Below are 7,525 nucleotides of genomic sequence, written 5' to 3' on the forward strand. Positions count from 1 at the left end.
AGGGGGGTTCATGTTTGAGAATGCATGTACATCCGTGGTGGATTCATGTCAATGTATGGCAAAACCAATACAGTATTGTAAAGTAAAATAAAGTAAAAATAAAAATTTAATAAAAGAAAAAAAAAAGAAATGAATTTTAAAAATTTAAAAAAAGAAAGAAAACAAACTGACATTAGACAATCTGGTAGACTCCTCAAGACTGCTTTTGAGTTCTTCAATAATATGGAATCTTCTATGGTACAGGCACTGAAACTGAAGTAAATGGTGGAAGAAGGGTTGGTACAGTATACAAACATTTTTGGAAGAAAAAAAAAGCAAAAAACTCAGACAGAGATCACGATGCGTTTCCATAAAGTTTCACCATGTGTGCCTGCCTCTCCTGCCTTCCCTTCCACTTCCTTCACCTTTGTTGCCCCGGAGACAGCAAGACGAAGTCCTCCTTTTCCTCTTCCTCCCCAATCTACTCAACACAAAGACGAGCATGAAAAGCTTCATGATGATCCACATCCACTTCATTAAAGAATCATCATGCCTTATTGTTATCAAACATATCTGTTGTGTATGTGTTTTGCATGTCTTCATGTGAAAATCTAATAACTGTATGACAAGAACTGTATGGGATGTTTTTTAGCCATTCTCATCTTCTAGGTATGCATTGTATAGAATATTGTGTGCAAGATGTATTGCAGTGGACAGCCTATCCTTACATAGGCAGAAGATGAGTGATATTCAATATAAAATTATTAGTGTGTTAGTTTTCTCACTGTTTTACAACTTTGCTCTGAAAGAATTACATTATTATACGCGATACTTTACTCTGTCTTGTAAATGGGAAAACTACATATAAGCCAGTCATCAGACCTGTTTTTTTAAAGTAAAAATGCTTCTGATACTGATTATGAATATGACTATAATACTGTATGTCACAAAAATTTTATAACAATTCACTCATTAGCATATAGGCTGAGCTACCATAAAGCAATCATATTGCTGTTTCTTCATTATCAGGGCATGAATCATAACTGTAAATAAATATGAATTTCTTTTTCATGTTATCTTTTTGTTTGTCATATCTAGTGTTAATAAAATGTAAAACATCTATAGTGTATCACATAAAACAATACTGATGTAGCTACTGACAAGTAACTCCTCTTGTAAACAGGTGACATAAACTTACAGTATCAATAAATACAGGACAGTACTATGAATGTTTTTTCTCTTCATTATGGATATTTTTTTGGATACTGCCTCGTTTCTTTATTCCAGGCTATAAGAGGGGACAGTGATGGCATTTCCTGCCTTGACAGAAGGTAAGAACCTAGTCTGGAAAATAAAGACCATCCTAACTAACACTGCAAATCCAAACAAGACCTAGTTCTCTTAGAGGGACAGAATATCCAAGGACCTACCATGGCTTCTGTAGGCTTCTGTGTAACTTCCCCCAAGACAGGGCTGGAGGAGAGGCACAGGGTGGGAATGGCCTCTTTCCTGAGCTGTGGGGGTGGAGGCTCCAGTCCCCTTCTACTCTTGACTGCTTTCCTAAGATGCCCAAAACACTCTCCTGCTGGCAGCCATGGCACATGGAGGATACCTTCCCCACCCCACCTCCACACAAGACAATCTTGCAGGGGTGGCTTCTCCAGCAAGAGCACTTGATCGCCCTCCCCACCCCCAGTGATGGGAGATCAAGATTTTGTACTATTTTATTCGACAACCTATTTCGCACATCCACCATCTTATCTAGTTGACTCAGTGGGTTAGTGTGTCAATACCTGGAATTGTCCCAGGGTCACGTGGATCATGGTTTCCAAGCATCTAAAAAATGGCTACAGACACTTGGGTTGTTCTCCACACACCTGTGTCCTTCTGCATGACTTATGAGGCAGAGGTGACCTGCAGTTTGAACTCAGAAACAGTGCAAATCAACCCCCAAACTAACCAACCTATTAATAGCTCTTGTTGGGTGGGAAGCGGATGGCAAGCCCACCCTTTCCGTATTTGGCTTGCTCCTCGTTTGGAAAATGACTTCTCTTTCTAGTGAGAATGGGAAGTAGGGTGGCCCAAGTAAAAGGCAAATGAGTCAAGTGTTTCAGAAATGTATGGCTACCCTTGTTTGAGGGGACTGTTACCTCCTGAACTCCTCACAAAATATAGCTCACCCTTGCTGGCTGAGGTCATCTCAGGCAAGATAAAACCTTGCTGCATGAAATGAACTTAGGGAGCCTGACACCAAAATCTATTTTTAAAAGTGGGAGAGGGAGGTGGGGAGGAGGGTTTGGAATGGGGGAACACATGAATACCTGTGGCTAATTCAAGTCAATGTGTGGCAAAACCATCACAATACTGTAAAGTAATTAGTCTCCAATTAAAATAAATAGATTAATTTTAAAAAGTGTAGAGCAGTAAAACCTCCTGCACCACACATGTAAGCTGCCGATGCTGGTGCTCAGTTCTCTTGGACTCTTTGCGACCCCTTGGACTGTAGCCCACCAGGTTCCCCTGTCCATGGGATTGCTTCTCCAGGAAAGAATATTGGAGTAAGTGGCCATTCCCTTCTCCAGGGTATCTTCCCGACACAGGGATCAAACCCACATCTCCTGTGTCTCCTGCATTGCAGGTGGGTTCTTTACCACTGAGCCACCTGGTAAGCACCAACTCCCCTCCCCCAGGTAAATAAACAAACACCAAGCCACAAAAGCTACCCAAGGGGCTGGTGGCTCAGGGGCAGAGTCCAACCTGCAGCAGGGCAGAAGGAGCAGGTGCAAATGTGCCAGAAGTGTTGATTCTCCCACTTTGCCCCCTCAGGGCCTCCAGTTCTAACACTGCCCTGGGTGGCTAGGTCTATCTGGTTTGATACATAAAAGGTAGAGGTCAAACCCAACTCTCAGCTTCTTATATTTCTAGTAGGGGAGGAAGGCAATGGCTTCAATCCCTCTGCCCCAGGGCAGAGGCAAGATTCTCTGAAATTCAGGCAGATGGAACGTGTGGGAGGTTGAGCATCTTTTCCTTATGGAGCATGAGTGTGCTAACCCCTAGAAAGAGTCAGTTCCCTGAGCATGTGGTCTGGAAGCTTCTACCACCAACAGCTCATTGACTCTTGTCCCCTCTCCCTGATAAGGGGAGGAGGCCATGGAGACCATGAGCTCTTCCCTGGTTTCCAGCCACCAGAAGTGGTCTCCAGAGATGGAGTGGGGACAGGTGTGGGCCCTGCCCCTCCTGGGTTCTCCTCTCCAGCTCTTAGGGAATGAAGCCCTTGCAAGGGATCTTGTTCTTGTCCAGAGTGCAGGCTGAAATGCACTATAGAGTCACAAAGTTGAATGGCTGAATGGTGCTCTTGGCCAGCAGCTTCTCATGTAGCAGCTCGTAGGCTGTCTTCTTAAAGGTGTTGGTGGTGTCCATGTGGGTCCCCACCTCTATCAGGGCATTCATGATCCCCAGGCAGTTGTTCTGCTTTGCGATGTGCACTGGGGGTGTTGTCAAAATCGTGGCTGTCTAGGTCGGCCCTGCAGTCAAGGGCACCTTGACCACCTGGATAGAGGGGAATCTGCCCACTTAGAAGTGAACCACATTTGTGGTTGGTGTCCACCGCCATGTGCAGGAGTGAAGACATTCTTGCTGTGACAGGTACACTTGAGCAGTAGCTCTGGTACTTCATGTCCTCCTGATCCAGCCTGCACTCCACTTTCTCCAGCAGGTAGAGCAGGTGGAGGATGATGGCCAGGGCTGTGGTGAACTGGGCTGAGTCCCTGGGCTCCTTGGGCCCGCTCAACTTCCCAGACCTTTGCACAGCACCCACATTAGATCTTCAAAACCAACTGGCGTACTTAGGCTGCCCCTTGGCCAAGCGGTTCTTGAGCAATTAGGAGAAGAGTTCATCAAAGAATAGGAAACTTCTGGCGGTCTGAGGCTCCAGGTTGTTCTCTTGCATGTCCAAGGTGTACTTCCACTAGTGGATGCAGCACTAGATGCTGTCCAAGTTTGCCTACACCACATCCTGGTAGCGCATACAGTGGGCAGTGTCCAGGTGGGAGGGACCAGGACCGCTCTCAGGTCAACAGTGCCTGCATATGCTTCAAATCCCCCTGCGTGATGAGTGCCTTCAATTCCTCGGTGGTGTTCACCTCCCTGGAATTGTCAGAGGCGAGGACTTGGGTTTAGGCAGATACATGTCCCCTGGTGATGCTCCATGGCCCCTACCAAGAGTTTCAGGACCCTGAGCAGATCCCGTTTCCTAGCCATGTAGGTGGCTCCCAGCAACTCCACGGCTGTCAGGCAGCTTCCCAGCTGGTGCTCAGGTGTTCCTCCTGGGAAGAGCTGCAGCAGCAGGCACCCTGGGGCTACACACACGCCTGGCTGGTGGAGGGGCCTTCTTGGGCCATCCCTGGCCACATCTCCTCCCCAGCAGGCTGCTCCTGGCTGAGGTCCTCCACGATGCTGGTGTGGTCCATCACATGGGCAGCCAGAGGTGCTGTCATGCCACAGCCATCCCATTCCCTGTAAGCCTGGCACCTGAACAGCAGCTGCAGGACACCCGGGCTGCCGGCCTCGGTGCAGTCACGCGGGGCCACATTGTTCTTGATGCTGCACAGGTGCACCTGGGCTCCCTGCAGTAATAGGTAGTGGGTGATCTGGTGGTGGCCTGTGTAACAGGAGATCATGAGGCACGTGTGCCCATGCTGGTTGGTCACCTCCAGGTCCACCTGGTGTTCATCCGCCAAGTAGCACATTACCTCCACGTGCCCCCTGAAGCAGTCAGCGTGCAGGTGCTTCGTGCGTGTGCGCATGGTGTAGCTCACCAAGGCCCCACAGCACAGCAGGCTCTGCACCAGGTCCAAGGGGTCAGTGGCCTAGGTGGCCCAGGGCGGCTGCACACCCTTGATGGTCTTGTCATTGAAGGGTACCAAGCCGCCCGCCTCCAAGCTGGCACTGCACGGTCCACCTTACTCAACCGCATATGCTGCTGCCAAGTTGCTTCAGTCATGTCTGACTGTGTGCGGCCTCATGGACTGCAGCCTACCCGGCTTCTCTGTCCATGGGATTTTCCAGGCAAGAGTACTGGAGTGGGTTGCCATTGCCTTCTCCGAAACCACATCTAGGTGGTTGTAATGGGAGGTGATAACAAGTGGCGTCCCCACCTTAACACCCGACCCCTTTCCCCCATTGGCCAACTCGCCCGTCAGCTTGTCCAGCTCCTCCCTGTCCAGCCACTAAGCAGCCTCTGAAGCATCTACCATGGACTGTGTTGTATATGGCAGTGTGGAGGTCCATCATCTGGGCCTCCGCCAGGACATGGGCTGCCACAGGGAAGGTTGTAGGGACAGGGGACTGAGGACTGAGCCCAGAGGGGCAGGCTGCAGCCTTCACCATCTCTCCCGCTTCCATCTTAGGTGCATCTCCTTACCAATTTTCTTAATAACATTTTTTTCTCCAGCTTACTTTAAGAATACAGGATATAATGCATGGGTGTGAGTGCATGCTCAGTCGTGTCTGACTTTGTGGTTCCAGGGAGTGTACCCTTCTAGGCTCCTCTGTCCATGGAATTTTCCAGGCAAGAATACTGGAGTGGGTTGCTATTTCCTTCTCCAGGGGATCTTCCCCATCCAAGGATTGAACCCACCTACATGGCCCATCTACTACACTGGCAGGCGGCTTCTTTACTGCTACCACCCAGTTAATGCATATAACATACAAAATAGTTGTTAATCAACTGTTTGTGTTAACCGTAAGGCTTCCGGTCAATAGTAGTTAAGTTTTGGAAGAGTCTAAAGTTATACTTGGATTTTCCACTCAGAAGGGGGTTGATGCCCCTAACCCTCACATTGTTCATGGGTCAGTGGAACTGTCATTGTGGCATCCACGACTGAATATGTCACTGGGACAGTGCTTTGCATGCTTGTTCTAGGAAAGCTGGATAAAAGCCAAAGGGAATTCTTTGGTTCAGGGACTGCCATGTGCAGAGAGATGACAGCAGAGTGTGCAATTCACTCCCCAACTCATCTCCCTATCCTCTCACAGGTGTTGGAAGAGGAACAGCAGAGACTCCCTGGAGGACAAAGAGAAGTCATGGCCTTGACTAAGACTAAAATGCGGCAGGTAGATTACGACAGTAAAGCATCAGTATAATGGCCCAGTATGGCCAGTGGAAAAAACTAGCAGGGGGTGCAGGCTCACTGTGGATTTCCGCCAATGGAATGTGTGTCGCTCCGGTGGCCCTGGCCATTCAAGACTCTGTGGCTGTAAATGAACGCACAGCACAGACTGATGGCACTGGGAGTGCTGTGTCACTGCCTAGGCCTTCTTTTCTGTCCCACTGGACTTGAAGACACTCCTCTATGGGTCTCTTGTGCCCCTACACATCTTGCTGAGTGTGACAGGAAAGCAAGGCCCCAAGTGCTCTTTCCCTGGCATTTCTCAGGTTTGCGCTTACAGCAAATGACTCCAAGGCTGGTTTCCAGGCTGCTGTTAGGCAGCCAGGTGCCCAGGCTGAGGGGTCTTTCCTGTAATGCAACTCAGTGCACATGCAGGCATTTGTCAAGAATGATCTGAGTCACCCCTGTGGGAACTTGGGCTTAGGGAACTCATAGCCTATAAGGTTTTTAAAAAAGGAACCTTCCCTGTTGATATAAGATAAGAGAGCTTTCCCTCCTTCACTTTTCTTAGAACATTTCCTTGAGAAAACTGGCATTTGTAATCATTCCTCTGTCCCTTGGATATGTATGTAAATTTTAAAAGGGAAAATAAGGCTTCTGTCAGCATTACAACCCAGGAATATTTTTCTTATGGGCCTGGGAGCCATCTCCTTGAAATATAAACACCAAGAAGACAGTGCTCTGTCTCACTGTCATCCTGGGAGCTTAGCCTTGGGGCCTGGCTCTAAACTGGAACTACCTGCTTATAATAAGAGAAAGGAGAATTCTGATTTGCCTTTGGATAAAGGCAATTAACCTGGCTTCCCAGGTGGTGCTAGTGGTAAAAAGAACCCATCTCCCAATACAGGAGCTATAAGAGACACAGGTTCGATCCCTGGGTCAGGAAGATCCTCTGGAAGAGGGCATGGCAACCCACTCCAGTATTCTTGTCTGGAGAATCCCATGGACAGAGGAGACTGACAGGGTAAGGTCTACAGACTCTCCAAGAGTCAGACAAGACTGAAGTGACTTAGCAGAAAACAAAGGCAATTAACTGGCACAGATGCCACTCCCATTACCAGCTGAGCTTAGGATGAACTATGAAAGAATGTAGAGAAAACAGTGCTCTCAGGTCCTCTTGTAGGACCACTAGTTGTCGTTCATCTTCAAGAACATGCAGGTACTGGACTGTATCTGCTCAGTTAAACAAATGGTTGATTTCTTGCTACCTTTGCAGCCTGATTAGCAGGTTGCCCATGATGTCAATCACTGTCTGGTTTAATACTCAGTAATCAAATCATTCTACTTCTACATTTGTGGAGAAGATTTCCTGGGTTGTCAGGAGATTGTATTTTTAATTTTCCGCAACAGTATGCTGCTGCTGATGGGATAGCCTG

General features: G+C 48.0%; 1 pseudogene; it reads right to left on the reverse strand.

The window, feature by feature from the left end:
* Positions 1-3,087: 3,087 nt before the first annotated feature.
* On the reverse strand, positions 3,088-4,784 carry LOC108634289 (annotated as a pseudogene).
* Between the last annotated feature and the right edge of the window lie 2,741 nt (positions 4,785-7,525).

Source organism: Capra hircus (assembly GCF_001704415.2).
Source record: "Capra hircus breed San Clemente chromosome X unlocalized genomic scaffold, ASM170441v1, whole genome shotgun sequence".
Taxonomy (NCBI): domain Eukaryota; kingdom Metazoa; phylum Chordata; class Mammalia; order Artiodactyla; family Bovidae; genus Capra; species Capra hircus.